Source organism: Protopterus annectens, chromosome 7.part1 (assembly GCF_019279795.1).
Source record: "Protopterus annectens isolate FY-2018-M chromosome 7.part1, PAN1.0, whole genome shotgun sequence".
In the NCBI taxonomy this organism is placed as follows: Eukaryota; Metazoa; Chordata; order Ceratodontiformes; family Protopteridae; genus Protopterus; species Protopterus annectens.
In genome coordinates this window covers 270,349,601-270,365,651 of record NC_056740.1, presented here as the reverse complement: position 1 = coordinate 270,365,651, position 16,051 = coordinate 270,349,601, and the positions used below count along the sequence as shown (strand labels likewise).

General features: G+C 38.5%; 1 long non-coding RNA gene across 1 annotated transcript; it reads left to right on the top strand.

The window, feature by feature from the left end:
• The first annotated feature begins 7,239 nt into the window (after positions 1 to 7,239).
• On the top strand, positions 7,240 to 13,604 carry LOC122807727. Its single transcript, XR_006365719.1, has 2 exons — positions 7,240 to 8,249; positions 12,413 to 13,604. It is a non-coding gene; the product is annotated as an uncharacterized LOC122807727 (long non-coding RNA).
• The last annotated feature ends 2,447 nt before the right edge of the window (positions 13,605 to 16,051 follow it).

Here is a 16,051-nt window from a genome sequence, read left to right as displayed (position 1 = left end):
CAGAAAAATCAATATGCATTACAAAGTTTTTCCAAAGTTCTGCATCTAAGTTTTGGGTGTCTGCCTTGTGAGTATGACAGACTGCTTTGAGATTGGATCAGCTGTAAGAGAAAAGTGAGTAATTTTCTACTAACTTAGTCTAAAAGCAAAATATCTGTTTTGAGATCAGTACATCTGTTTAGAACAAGTGCTTTGCCAAGAAGCGTAGTTAATGGTTATACAGTCCATTATTTTTGTTAAACTGGACCTCACATGAGATGTAAGCAGTTCTGTTTTTGGGGAGATTATTTAGGCCAAACTCCTTTTTTTTATTTTTTTATTTTACTACCTTCAGCTGGAGTGTCTGGAACTCTGTAAACGTTAGATGCTCCTTTTGTCTTGCATGTAGGGAGCATATTAATAAGTTGGGAAATGTTTTACTTTACTTTTGCAGACACGATTTGGGCAGGTATACGAGTGGATAGGAGTCCAGGAAGAGCAGGGGATTGTGTGCTGAGAAAACACTGCGTGTATCCACTTTTCTTGAAGGTACCTGTCAGACGTATCTGATGTAATTGTTAATGCATTAAAGCCTTATGTTAGAGGAGTATTAATGTTCATATTTTGCAGGCCAGTTTAGATTTACTTTGTAAACCTGAAACATTTTCTTCACCCTAAATGTTACGTTAGATGCAAGCTGAGAATGACGTGCACCAAAATGTTGAGGCAAGTATTCTGATTTGCAGTCCTTATTTTAGGGGTAGGGAAGCATTGCTTCTGTTTAGTATTATTAGCTTTGCACAGGTAGCACCACGAAGGATAACTCTGAAGTATGGAAGGGAAGAATATCGACTTACATCTGTGAAATGCTTTGGCTTGAGCACGCTGTTCCCAACGTGAAGTGGCCCTGTTAGCATGAGATGATCTTTACCATTGTTTCTTTGTTTTTCACCTCGTTGTTACCAGATCCCATGCCAGATGTTTGTATTTTCCACACAGGCACTGGGGAGAATTGGAATTTCAGTAGAAGTTTGACCTTAAAAGATGTATATCTTGCAGTGTGACCTTGTTGCAGTCGAGTATTGTAAAAGATTGCTTGTGTTCCTGACTTGGAGTGATGTGCTTTCACACCCCTGACTGAGGAGCTGAAAGGGAGAATCTGAAACGACGGGTAATATCACTTACCCTATAGAGTCTTGACTTGGGTGGAGGATTTTTCGTCCGAGACGGTTATGTCTAGATTTCATGCAGGAGGACTTGAAGTATGGAAGCTGCCTGTAGACAAGTTAAAGTATTCTGCAGTCTTGTTTGACGCTGTGTGGGTCAGCAGTGAAAATTTATTGTTGTATGAAGCATGTGCAGGTTTCTCTGCTTGATATTAGTTTGGATTGAAATCTTTGATTTCTACAGCTATTGCAGTCATTGAGGATTTCCTCCTATTCGAGTAGCATGCATGTTGCCTGTATTTTGAAATGCAGGTTTCTGTATAGGTTTAGGGAAAAGTAGTTTGTGTAGAATGGTCCAAGGAAAGGATTCCTCTTTTACTGAAAATGTAGTCCTCATGATTTAGCTGCTTTGTTGTTTGAAGTCTGAGTGCTTTTCATTTTTCAGCTGGTGCAGTTTCAGAAATAATACTTCCTTTTGATATAAACACAGGATGCAGTGGGAATGCATCTGATGTTTATTTTGTAGGTTAGCCATATTTGCAGGCTTGGCATTTGACGGTGTCTGTTTTGAACTAAGTAGAGGTACCTTTATTTAGTCTGTATTTTAATTATTGTACGTCTTGAAAATAGTTAACTCACAGCTGTAAGTTTATGCTTGTGTGTTTGCACTTTTTGTTTCTGTTGCAGATTTTTAGTGTTTCTTTCCAGCCTTTCCCAGGGAGAGTCAAAAGGAAAGGCCCAGAGAAAAGTACACCATCTAGTAAGAATTCTTTGCCGACCACTTCAGCTAAGTTGCGGGTGCAGCATTGAATATGAAGGACTACTTTTGAGATTAGTACAGGTATAGAACAAAAGGGAATTGGGAAGAGATCAGTGTGGAGGATTGTTTTTACAGTAGAGATGTGCATAACACAATTTTTGGGATTTGCGTAATATGTTAAGAATATGTAAATGGCAAACATTAATTGAACAGTGGATGTTCTGTCCAATATTTTCCTTGTTATTGCTGCTAAAAATGACCTCATGGATGTTGGGTTTGTGGGGACTGGTGACAGGAACTTCTGCGTGTTTTTTTGTTTTGTTTTTTGTTTTTGTTACAGTTTCACTATTCTGACTTAGAGAACTACAAGGTGCTCCTTCAAGATCTTTACGGTAAGAGTAATGTGGAGGGAAGATGTTTGAGCTTTGCTTGTCGGTAAAATGTTAAGAAATTGCTGGGGGATGTTTTGACTGTTAACTTTACAGAGATGATTCAGATGACTAAAAGATGCACAGGGCTACAAGAAGAACACGGTGCTTGGATGCTTTGCCCAGTGTGCACTTGCTGTGAAGTCGTAAGACGCATCTGCGGCATGACTTGGTATGTTAAAGACTTCTTTTAGAGGTGCTGTGTTAGTATTAGAGTGTTGCAGGCCAGTTTAGAGTGACATTTGTATTGTGAAACTCTGCGTCTCATCTGGTACGTTGCACTCTGATGACTTGATGATAGTATATACTAAGAAGAATTTAAATGTTGTGTTCTGAAATCTTTGCTGCTCTGGTGGCAAGTTGTTTCTTTTTGTTTTTCTTTTTTTTTCTCTCTCTCTTTTTTTTTTTTACATTTCAGCTAGAGGACTTTGTGGCGAAAAACCATAACAGTAGAAAGGGTATTAAGACCAGCCAGACTAATGAGAAGTAGTGTGTGTCTGCAGTGCGCATGAGTTGAGAAAGCCATTCCTTATCTGATGTGGCCTTGTTTACGTTGTGTGTCACATGCCAATTGAACATTTCTTCAGATGAGGGAGATGGAGAAAATCATTCTGAACCATAATCGTAAGTTTCCTGCCTAAGATTTCATTGATTTCTTTAATGGGTATGGTCATATTCAGATAGGTTTTTTAAAAAAAGAGGCATGTGTGGGAGGACTTGAGTTGCTTCATTTTGGTTTGCAGCTTTGGCATCTTTAAAAAGAACAAACTGGTAGTAAAGTCAACAGTGAAGAACAGAGCTATTACTGTTGCGGCATTTTTTCAGATAGTTATTATTTTCTTGGTATAATAGTGTGCTTGCAGTGCTGTATTTACCTTAGTTGTAGATCTGCCTCTTAAAGATTCGCGGGACTGTTTTATTAGCATGTTTAAACAAATTATGTGGGATTAGGCTCATTTCTAGTCTTTGTCTAATCCCTTAAACTGGTGGGATGGCTAAAGCAGTGCTTACCTTGTCTGAATTAAGACATACAGAGAAATTGTGCACCCCAGCCCAATAGTGGGTCTTGAGTTGTTGAAAACATGGTATCACATTGTGCATGTTAGATACTTGTATATGCAAAATGGAAGGCAAGCTGTGTTTGCTTTTATTATGTTTCATTTTAAGATTAAGCAGATTAAGAGAAGTTGCTTGCTGGGGAGGTGAATTCCTTTGTGCCTATTCTGAAAGAAAGTGTTTTTGTATAATGTGGTCAGAAAACCATCCTTCTTAAGGAAACCTTTTAAATATTCATCTACGTAGACCTAAGGTGTAAGGTCAGTAAAGAGGAGGATGGAACTCTGCGTAGTGCGATGCTCCAGCTATCCAGAAGTGATTTTGACGTTTCTTACATTGTGCAGATTGTGAAATGGGTTTATTTTAGGTATACAGTTGTGTAGAAGAAAGTGGTCTTTGAAGATGTAAAGGGTTAAAGCTGTTGCAGTACTCATCAGTGTTACTAAATTTCACCTGTCAAGTGCTTGTCACAGCATTACGTTATGTTCTCCACTCAAGTGCCAAGGGAGTGACAGTCTGAGGATATTTTTACCACCTTTCAGAAGGTAATGAGTTGAGTATCTTCTAGGGTCTGAATTTTGGTGTTCATGAAGCTTTTATTCTAAGGTGCTGTATGGGTTTTGCAAGGAGATTGTTTCACGGGTTACATTTAGGTATGGAATCTAGTAATTTGCATTGAAATAAAGCTGCCAGTTTGAAAAGGCAACTTGATGGTAGTCGTACTTCCAGCCTAACGTTTTCTTCTTGTTAAGCTGAAGGACAGTGCTGTGAAGTGCAATGGTAATTTTTGTGCACCTCTATCAGGAAAAATGCATGCAGTGGCCCTGGATTGTGTTGGGACTTTTATATTTCTGGTCACATTATCATTTGAGTGGCAGACTATATTTCTGTTTGATATTTCCTAGAGGAAATCCCATAATTTTTACTAGAATGATGGTTTTCAGCGTGGTATGATTTTTCCATAGTTTATGCCTACAGTGAAGGGCACTCTTCGTGAATTGTGTGTACTTCCAAATCAAGCTGTGTGGAGAGAATTTCCTTAGCTATGTGACCCTGACAGATGTAGTTTTTTGTACCAAGGCTGTCTAGCAGCCAGTGTTGTGTTTTTCCTTCTCTACCCAGATCCAGTTGACAGGCTGCCAAACTTGAGTGTGAGGCGCTGAAAGGGTGAATCTGAAAACAATTGAGAAAGCTCGATCACCCTGTAGAGTCCTAATTTCTTGGGAGGTGTGTGGTTTCCGTGTAAGAGTTTCTGTTCCAGATTTCTCCAAGAAAATCCCACGATGGAGTTGACAGAATCATAGAAAATACCAAAAAGCAACTGTTCATCTGACTTGTTTTCATTGAAGCTGCATGGTCTCAAGAAGTCCAGATGTGTGTGCTATGTGAGGAAGTTGCTGGAGTGCAACATACCGCTGACTTGGATCTCTAGAGGTTACAGTATATACAAGGATTTTTCTGTTGCGGTAGGAAGCACCTTTCATGTATTCGAAAAGTTACTATTTCATTTTCAGGACAGCAGTTGATGTAGAAAGGCGTAATTGATGTATTCATTTATTACACTAGGAAGTAGAATTCTTCTTTAAAAAAAGTTTTTTAAAGCTGATTCTCTGTGTTAAGTGCATTTCCCTTTTTTGTTACAAACACTAGATGGAATGGGATTGTAAAATGTTTATGATAAAGGTTGGCATATCTGCAGATGTATCACATATCAAATCGGTGTTAAAATGAGTTCACGAGCCTCTTTGCTGCTCGTAATTTCTTACCTGGTGTAAAAGTTCGAAGCAAGGAATTTACAGTCCCAACTTCTATTTTCTTTTTTTATTTTTTGCAACGTTTCTTTTTTTGTGTGTCCAATGTTTGTTTCAGCCCCTACCATGAAAAGAGAAGAAGAATGTGCAGAAAAATCAATATGCATTACAAAGTTTTTCCAAAGTTCTGCATCTAAGTTTTGGGTGTCTGCCTTGTGAGTATGACAGACTGCTTTGAGATTGGATCAGCTGTAAGAGAAAAGTGAGTAATTTTCTACTAACTTAGTCTAAAAGCAAAATATCTGTTTTGAGATCAGTACATCTGTTTAGAACAAGTGCTTTGCCAAGAAGCGTAGTTAATGGTTATACAGTCCATTATTTTTGTTAAACTGGACCTCACATGAGATGTAAGCAGTTCTGTTTTTGGGGAGATTATTTAGGCCAAACTCCTTTTTTATTTTTTTATTTTACTACCTTCAGCTGGAGTGTCTGGAACTCTGTAAACGTTAGATGCTCCTTTTGTCTTGCATGTAGGGAGCATATTAATAAGTTGGGAAATGTTTTACTTTACTTTACTTTTGCAGACACGATTTGGGCAGGTATACGAGTGGATAGGAGTCCAGGAAGAGCAGGGGATTGTGTGCTGAGAAAACACTGCGTGTATCCACTTTTCTTGAAGGTACCTGTCAGACGTATCTGATGTAATTGTTAATGCATTAAAGCCTTATGTTAGAGGAGTATTAATGTTCATATTTTGCAGGCCAGTTTAGATTTACTTTGTAAACCTGAAACATTTTCTTCACCCTAAATGTTACGTTAGATGCAAGCTGAGAATGACGTGCACCAAAATGTTGAGGCAAGTATTCTGATTTGCAGTCCTTATTTTAGGGGTAGGGAAGCATTGCTTCTGTTTAGTATTATTAGCTTTGCACAGGTAGCACCACGAAGGATAACTCTGAAGTATGGAAGGGAAGAATATCGACTTACATCTGTGAAATGCTTTGGCTTGAGCACGCTGTTCCCAACGTGAAGTGGCCCTGTTAGCATGAGATGATCTTTACCATTGTTTCTTTGTTTTTCACCTCGTTGTTACCAGATCCCATGCCAGATGTTTGTATTTTCCACACAGGCACTGGGGAGAATTGGAATTTCAGTAGAAGTTTGACCTTAAAAGATGTATATCTTGCAGTGTGACCTTGTTGCAGTCGAGTATTGTAAAAGATTGCTTGTGTTCCTGACTTGGAGTGATGTGCTTTCACACCCCTGACTGAGGAGCTGAAAGGGAGAATCTGAAACGACGGGTAATATCACTTACCCTATAGAGTCTTGACTTGGGTGGAGGATTTTTCGTCCGAGACGGTTATGTCTAGATTTCATGCAGGAGGACTTGAAGTATGGAAGCTGCCTGTAGACAAGTTAAAGTATTCTGCAGTCTTGTTTGACGCTGTGTGGGTCAGCAGTGAAAATTTATTGTTGTATGAAGCATGTGCAGGTTTCTCTGCTTGATATTAGTTTGGATTGAAATCTTTGATTTCTACAGCTATTGCAGTCATTGAGGATTTCCTCCTATTCGAGTAGCATGCATGTTGCCTGTATTTTGAAATGCAGGTTTCTGTATAGGTTTAGGGAAAAGTAGTTTGTGTAGAATGGTCCAAGGAAAGGATTCCTCTTTTACTGAAAATGTAGTCCTCATGATTTAGCTGCTTTGTTGTTTGAAGTCTGAGTGCTTTTCATTTTTCAGCTGGTGCAGTTTCAGAAATAATACTTCCTTTTGATATAAACACAGGATGCAGTGGGAATGCATCTGATGTTTATTTTGTAGGTTAGCCATATTTGCAGGCTTGGCATTTGACGGTGTCTGTTTTGAACTAAGTAGAGGTACCTTTATTTAGTCTGTATTTTAATTATTGTACGTCTTGAAAATAGTTAACTCACAGCTGTAAGTTTATGCTTGTGTGTTTGCACTTTTGTTTCTGTTGCAGATTTTTAGTGTTTCTTTCCAGCCTTTCCCAGGGAGAGTCAAAAGGAAAGGCCCAGAGAAAAGTACACCATCTAGTAAGAATTCTTTGCCGACCACTTCAGCTAAGTTATGGTGCAGCATTGAATATGAAGGACTACTTTTGAGATTAGTACAGGTATAGAACAAAAGGGAATTGGGAAGAGATCAGTGTGGAGGATTGTTTTTACAGTAGAGATGTGCATAACACAATTTTTGGGATTTGCGTAATATGTTAAGAATATGTAAATGGCAAACATTAATTGAACAGTGGATGTTCTGTCCAATATTTTCCTTGTTATTGCTGCTAAAAATGACCTCATGGATGTTGGGTTTGTGGGGACTGGTGACAGGAACTTCTGCGTTTTTTTTTTGTTTTGTTTTTTGTTTTTGTTACAGTTTCACTATTCTGACTTAGAGAAATGCAAGATGCTCCTTCAAGATCTTTACGGTAAGAGTAATGTGGAGGGAAGATGTTTGAGCTTTGCTTGTCGGTAAAATGTTAAGAAATTGCTGGGGGATGTTTTGACTGTTAACTTTACAGAGATGATTCAGATGACTAAAAGATGCACAGGGCTACAAGAAGAACACGGTGCTTGGATGCTTTGCCCAGTGTGCACTTGCTGTGAAGTCGTAAGACGCATCTGCGGCATGACTTGGTATGTTAAAGACTTCTTTTAGAGGTGCTGTGTTAGTATTAGAGTGTTGCAGGCCAGTTTAGAGTGACATTTGTATTGTGAAACTCTGCGTCTCATCTGGTACGTTGCACTCTGATGACTTGATGATAGTATATACTAAGAAGAATTTAAATGTTGTGTTCTGAAATCTTTGCTGCTCTGGTGGCAAGTTGTTTCTTTTTGTTTTTCTTTTTTTTTTTTCTCTCTCTTTTTTTTTTTTTACATTTCAGCTAGAGGACTTTGTGGCGAAAAACCATAACAGTAGAAAGGGTATTAAGACCAGCCAGACTAATGAGAAGTAGTGTGTGTCTGCAGTGCGCATGAGTTGAGAAAGCCATTCCTTATCTGATGTGGCCTTGTTTACGTTGTGTGTCACATGCCAATTGAACATTTCTTCAGATGAGGGAGATGGAGAAAATCATTCTGAACCATAATCGTAAGTTTCCTGCCTAAGATTTCATTGATTTCTTTAATGGGTATGGTCATATTCAGATAGGTTTTTTAAAAAAAGAGGCATGTGTGGGAGGACTTGAGTTGCTTCATTTTGGTTTGCAGCTTTGGCATCTTTAAAAAGAACAAACTGGTAGTAAAGTCAACAGTGAAGAACAGAGCTATTACTGTTGCGGCATTTTTTCAGATAGTTATTATTTTCTTGGTATAATAGTGTGCTTACAGTGCTGTATTTACCTTAGTTGTAGATCTGCCTCTTAAAGATTCGCCGGGGCTGTTTTATTAGCATGTTTAAACAAATTATGTGGTATTAGGCTCATTTCTAGTCTTTGTCTAATCCCTTAAACTGGTGGGATGGCTAAAGCAGTGCTTACCTTGTCTGAATTAAGACATACAGAGAAATTGTGCACCCCAGCTCAATAGTGGGTGTTGTGTTGTTGAAAACATGGTATCACATTGTGCATGTTAGATACTTGTATATGCAAAATGGAAGGCAAGCTGTGTTTGCTTTTATTATGTTTCATTTTAAGATTAAGCAGATTAAGAGAAGTTGCTTGCTGGGGAGGTGAATTCCTTTGTGCCTATTCTGAAAGAAAGTGTTTTTGTATAATGTGGTCAGAAAACCATCCTTCTTAAGGAAACCTTTTAAATATTCATCTACGTAGACCTAAGGTGTAAGGTCAGTAAAGAGGAGGATGGAACTCTGCGTAGTGCGATGCTCCAGCTATCCAGAAGTGATTTTGACGTTTCTTACATTGTGCAGATTGTGAAATGGGTTTATTTTAGGTATACAGTTGTGTAGAAGAAAGTGGTCTTTGAAGATGTAAAGGGTTAAAGCTGTTGCAGTACTCATCAGTGTTACTAAATTTCACCTGTCAAGTGCTTGTCACAGCATTACGTTATGTTCTCCACTCAAGTGCCAAGGGAGTGACAGTCTGAGGATATTTTTACCACCTTTCAGAAGGTAATGAGTTGAGTATCTTCTAGGGTCTGAATTTTGGTGTTCATGAAGCTTTTATTCTAAGGTGCTGTATGGGTTTTGCAAGGAGATTGTTTCACGGGTTACATTTAGGTATGGAATCTAGTAATTTGCATTGAAATAAAGCTGCCAGTTTGAAAAGGCAACTTGATGGTAGTCGTACTTCCAGCCTAACGTTTTCTTCTTGTTAAGCTGAAGGACAGTGCTGTGAAGTGCAATGGTAATTTTTGTGCACCTCTATCAGGAAAAATGCATGCAGTGGCCGTGGATTGTGTTGGGACTTTTATATTTCTGGTCACATTATCATTTGAGTGGCAGACTATATTTCTGTTTGATATTTCCTAGAGGAAATCCCATAATTTTTACTAGAATGATGGTTTTCAGCGTGGTATGATTTTTCCATAGTTTTTTATGCCTACAGTGAAGGGCACTCTTTGTGAATTGTGTGTACTTCCAAATCAAGCTGTGTGGAGAGAATTTCCTTAGCTATGTGACCCTGACAGATGTAGTTTTTTGTACCAAGGCTGTCTAGCAGCCAGTGTTGTGTTTTTCCTTCTCTACCCAGATCCAGTTGACAGGCTGCCAAACTTGAGTGTGAGGCGCTGAAAGGGTGAATCTGAAAACAATTGAGAAAGCTCGATCACCCTGTAGAGTCCTAATTTCTTGGGAGGTGTGTGGTTTCCGTGTAAGAGTTTCTGTTCCAGATTTCTCCAAGAAAATCCCACGATGGAGTTGACAGAATCATAGAAAATACCAAAAAGCAACTGTTCATCTGACTTGTTTTCATTGAAGCTGCATGGTCTCAAGAAGTCCAGATGTGTGTGCTATGTGAGGAAGTTGCTGGAGTGAAACATACCGCTGACTTGGATCTCTAGAGGTTACAGTATATACAAGGATTTTTCTGTTGCGGTAGGAAGCACCTTTCATGTATTCGAAAAGTTACTATTTCATTTTCAGGACAGCAGTTGATGTAGAAAGGCGTAATTGATGTATTCATTTATTACACTAGGAAGTAGAATTCTTCTTTAAAAAAGTTTTTAAAGCTGATTCTCTGTGTTAAGTGCATTTCCCTTTTTTGTTACAAACACTAGATGGAATGGGATTGTAAAATGTTTATGATAAAGGTTGGCATATCTGCAGATGTATCACATATCAAATCGGTGTTAAAATGAGTTCACGAGCCTCTTTGCTGCTCGTAATTTCTTACCTGGTGTAAAAGTTCGAAGCAAGGAATTTACAGTCCCAACTTCTATTTTCTTTTTTTATTTTTTGCAACGTTTCTTTTTTTGTGTGTCCAATGTTTGTTTCAGCCCCTACCATGAAAAGAGAAGAAGAATGTGCAGAAAAATCAATATGCATTACAAAGTTTTTCCAAAGTTCTGCATCTAAGTTTTGGGTGTCTGCCTTGTGAGTATGACAGACTGCTTTGAGATTGGATCAGCTGTAAGAGAAAAGTGAGTAATTTTCTACTAACTTAGTCTAAAAGCAAAATATCTGTTTTGAGATCAGTACATCTGTTTAGAACAAGTGCTTTGCCAAGAAGCGTAGTTAATGGTTATACAGTCCATTATTTTTGTTAAACTGGACCTCACATGAGATGTAAGCAGTTCTGTTTTTGGGGAGATTATTTAGGCCAAACTCCTTTTTTATTTTTTTATTTTACTACCTTCAGCTGGAGTGTCTGGAACTCTGTAAACGTTAGATGCTCCTTTTGTCTTGCATGTAGGGAGCATATTAATAAGTTGGGAAATGTTTTACTTTACTTTTGCAGACACGATTTGGGCAGGTATACGAGTGGATAGGAGTCCAGGAAGAGCAGGGGATTGTGTGCTGAGAAAACACTGCGTGTATCCACTTTTCTTGAAGGTACCTGTCAGGCGTATCTGATGTAATTGTTAATGCATTAAAGCCTTATGTTAGAGGAGTATTAATGTTCATATTTTGCAGGCCAGTTTAGATTTACTTTGTAAACCTGAAACATTTTCTTCACCCTAAATGTTACGTTAGATGCAAGCTGAGAATGACGTGCACCAAAATGTTGAGGCAAGTATTCTGATTTGCAGTCCTTATTTTAGGGGTAGGGAAGCATTGCTTCTGTTTAGTATTATTAGCTTTGCACAGGTAGCACCACGAAGGATAACTCTGAAGTATGGAAGGGAAGAATATCGACTTACATCTGTGAAATGCTTTGGCTTGAGCACGCTGTTCCCAACGTGAAGTGGCCCTGTTAGCATGAGATGATCTTTACCATTGTTTCTTTGTTTTTCACCTCGTTGTTACCAGATCCCATGCCAGATGTTTGTATTTTCCACACAGGCACTGGGGAGAATTGGAATTTCAGTAGAAGTTTGACCTTAAAAGATGTATATCTTGCAGTGTGACCTTGTTGCAGTCGAGTATTGTAAAAGATTGCTTGTGTTCCTGACTTGGAGTGATGTGCTTTCACACCCCTGACTGAGGAGCTGAAAGGGAGAATCTGAAACGACGGGTAATATCACTTACCCTATAGAGTCTTGACTTGGGTGGAGGATTTTTCGTCCGAGACGGTTATGTCTAGATTTCATGCAGGAGGACTTGAAGTATGGAAGCTGCCTGTAGACAAGTTAAAGTATTCTGCAGTCTTGTTTGACGCTGTGTGGGTCAGCAGTGAAAATTTATTGTTGTATGAAGCATGTGCAGGTTTCTCTGCTTGATATTAGTTTGGATTGAAATCTTTGATTTCTACAGCTATTGCAGTCATTGAGGATTTCCTCCTATTCGAGTAGCATGCATGTTGCCTGTATTTTGAAATGCAGGTTTCTGTATAGGTTTAGGGAAAAGTAGTTTGTGTAGAATGGTCCAAGGAAAGGATTCCTCTTTTACTGAAAATGTAGTCCTCATGATTTAGCTGCTTTGTTGTTTGAAGTCTGAGTGCTTTTCATTTTTCAGCTGGTGCAGTTTCAGAAATAATACTTCCTTTTGATATAAACACAGGATGCAGTGGGAATGCATCTGATGTTTATTTTGTAGGTTAGCCATATTTGCAGGCTTGGCATTTGACGGTGTCTGTTTTGAACTAAGTAGAGGTACCTTTATTTAGTCTGTATTTTAATTATTGTTCGTCTTGAAAATAGTTAACTCACAGCTGTAAGTTTATGCTTGTGTGTTTGCACTTTTTGTTTCTGTTGCAGATTTTTAGTGTTTCTTTCCAGCCTTTCCCAGGGAGAGTCAAAAGGAAAGGCCCAGAGAAAAGTACACCATCTAGTAAGAATTCTTTGCCGACCACTTCAGCTAAGTTGCGGGTGCAGCATTGAATATGAAGGACTACTTTTGAGATTAGTACAGGTATAGAACAAAAGGGAATTGGGAAGAGATCAGTGTGGAGGATTGTTTTTACAGTAGAGATGTGCATAACACAATTTTTGGGATTTGCGTAATATGTTAAGAATATGTAAATGGCAAACATTAATTGAACAGTGGATGTTCTGTCCAATATTTTCCTTGTTATTGCTGCTAAAAATGACCTCATGGATGTTGGGTTTGTGGGGACTGGTGACAGGAACTTCTGCGTGTTTTTTTGTTTTGTTTTTTGTTTTTGTTACAGTTTCACTATTCTGACTTAGAGAAATGCAAGATGCTCCTTCAAGATCTTTACGGTAAGAGTAATGTGGAGGGAAGATGTTTGAGCTTTGCTTGTCGGTAAAATGTTAAGAAATTGCTGGGGGATGTTTTGACTGTTAACTTTACAGAGATGATTCAGATGACTAAAAGATGCACAGGGCTACAAGAAGAACACGGTGCTTGGATGCTTTGCCCAGTGTGCACTTGCTGTGAAGTCGTAAGACGCATCTGCGGCATGACTTGGTATGTTAAAGACTTCTTTTAGAGGTGCTGTGTTAGTATTAGAGTGTTGCAGGCCAGTTTAGAGTGACATTTGTATTGTGAAACTCTGCGTCTCATCTGGTACGTTGCACTCTGATGACTTGATGATAGTATATACTAAGAAGAATTTAAATGTTGTGTTCTGAAATCTTTGCTGCTCTGGTGGCAAGTTGTTTCTTTTTGTTTTTCTTTTTTCTCTCTCTCTCTCTTTTTTTTTTTTTACATTTCAGCTAGAGGACTTTGTGGCGAAAAACCATAACAGTAGAAAGGGTATTAAGACCAGCCAGACTAATGAGAAGTAGTGTGTGTCTGCAGTGCGCATGAGTTGAGAAAGCCATTCCTTATCTGATGTGGCCTTGTTTACGTTGTGTGTCACATGCCAATTGAACATTTCTTCAGATGAGGGAGATGGAGAAAATCATTCTGAACCATAATCGTAAGTTTCCTGCCTAAGATTTCATTGATTTCTTTAATGGGTATGGTCATATTCAGATAGGTTTTTTAAAAAAAGAGGCATGTGTGGGAGGACTTGAGTTGCTTCATTTTGGTTTGCAGCTTTGGCATCTTTAAAAAGAACAAACTGGTAGTAAAGTCAACAGTGAAGAACAGAGCTATTACTGTTGCGGCATTTTTTCAGATAGTTATTATTTTCTTGGTATAATAGTGTGCTTGCAGTGCTGTATTTACCTTAGTTGTAGATCTGCCTCTTAAAGATTCGCCGGGGCTGTTTTATTAGCATGTTTAAACAAATTATGTGGGATTAGGCTCATTTCTAGTCTTTGTCTAATCCCTTAAACTGGTGGGATGGCTAAAGCAGTGCTTACCTTGTCTGAATTAAGACATACAGAGAAATTGTGCACCCCAGCCCAATAGTGGGTCTTGAGTTGTTGAAAACATGGTATCACATTGTGCATGTTAGATACTTGTATATGCAAAATGGAAGGCAAGCTGTGTTTGCTTTTATTATGTTTCATTTTAAGATTAAGCAGATTAAGAGAAGTTGCTTGCTGGGGAGGTGAATTCCTTTGTGCCTATTCTGAAAGAAAGTGTTTTTGTATAATGTGGTCAGAAAACCATCCTTCTTAAGGAAACCTTTTAAATATTCATCTACGTAGACCTAAGGTGTAAGGTCAGTAAAGAGGAGGATGGAACTCTGCGTAGTGCGATGCTCCAGCTATCCAGAAGTGATTTTGACGTTTCTTACATTGTGCAGATTGTGAAATGGGTTTATTTTAGGTATACAGTTGTGTAGAAGAAAGTGGTCTTTGAAGATGTAAAGGGTTAAAGCTGTTGCAGTACTCATCAGTGTTACTAAATTTCACCTGTCAAGTGCTTGTCACAGCATTACGTTATGTTCTCCACTCAAGTGCCAAGGGAGTGACAGTCTGAGGATATTTTTACCACCTTTCAGAAGGTAATGAGTTGAGTATCTTCTAGGGTCTGAATTTTGGTGTTCATGAAGCTTTTATTCTAAGGTGCTGTATGGGTTTTGCAAGGAGATTGTTTCACGGGTTACATTTAGGTATGGAATCTAGTAATTTGCATTGAAATAAAGCTGCCAGTTTGAAAAGGCAACTTGATGGTAGTCGTACTTCCAGCCTAACGTTTTCTTCTTGTTAAGCTGAAGGACAGTGCTGTGAAGTGCAATGGTAATTTTTGTGCACCTCTATCAGGAAAAATGCATGCAGTGGCCCTGGATTGTGTTGGGACTTTTATATTTCTGGTCACATTATCATTTGAGTGGCAGACTATATTTCTGTTTGATATTTCCTAGAGGAAATCCCATAATTTTTACTAGAATGATGGTTTTCAGCGTGGTATGATTTTTCCATAGTTTTTTATGCCTACAGTGAAGGGCACTCTTCGTGAATTGTGTGTACTTCCAAATCAAGCTGTGTGGAGAGAATTTCCTTAGCTATGTGACCCTGACAGATGTAGTTTTTTGTACCAAGGCTGTCTAGCAGCCAGTGTTGTGTTTTTCCTTCTCTACCCAGATCCAGTTGACAGGCTGCCAAACTTGAGTGTGAGGCGCTGAAAGGGTGAATCTGAAAACAATTGAGAAAGCTCGATCACCCTGTAGAGTCCTAATTTCTTGGGAGGTGTGTGGTTTCCGTGTAAGAGTTTCTGTTCCAGATTTCTCCAAGAAAATCCCACGATGGAGTTGACAGAATCATAGAAAATACCAAAAAGCAACTGTTCATCTGACTTGTTTTCATTGAAGCTGCATGGTCTCAAGAAGTCCAGATGTGTGTGCTATGTGAGGAAGTTGCTGGAGTGAAACATACCGCTGACTTGGATCTCTAGAGGTTACAGTATATACAAGGATTTTTCTGTTGCGGTAGGAAGCACCTTTCATGTATTCGAAAAGTTACTATTTCATTTTCAGGACAGCAGTTGATGTAGAAAGGCGTAATTGATGTATTCATTTATTACACTAGGAAGTAGAATTCTTCTTTAAAAAAAGTTTTTTAAAGCTGATTATCTTTTAAGTTTTTTTCCCATTTTGTTACAAACACTAGATGGAATGGGATTGTAAAATGTTTATGATAAAGGTTGGCATATCTGCAGATGTATCACATATCAAATCGGTGTTAAAATGAGTTCACGAGCCTCTTTGCTGCTCGTAATTTCTTACCTGGTGTAAAAGTTCGAAGCAAGGAATTTACAGTCCCAACTTCTATTTTCTTTTTTTATTTTTTGCAACGTTTCTTTTTTGTGTGTCCAATGTTTGTTTCAGCCCCTACCATGAAAAGAGAAGAAGAATGTGCAGAAAAATCAATATGCATTACAAAGTTTTTCCAAAGTTCTGCATCTAAGTTTTGGGTGTCTGCCTTGTGAGTATGACAGACTGCTTTGAGATTGGATCAGCTGTAAGAGAAAAGTGAGTAATTTTCTACTAACTTAGTCTAAAAGCAAAATATCTGTTTTGAGATCAGTACATCTGTTTA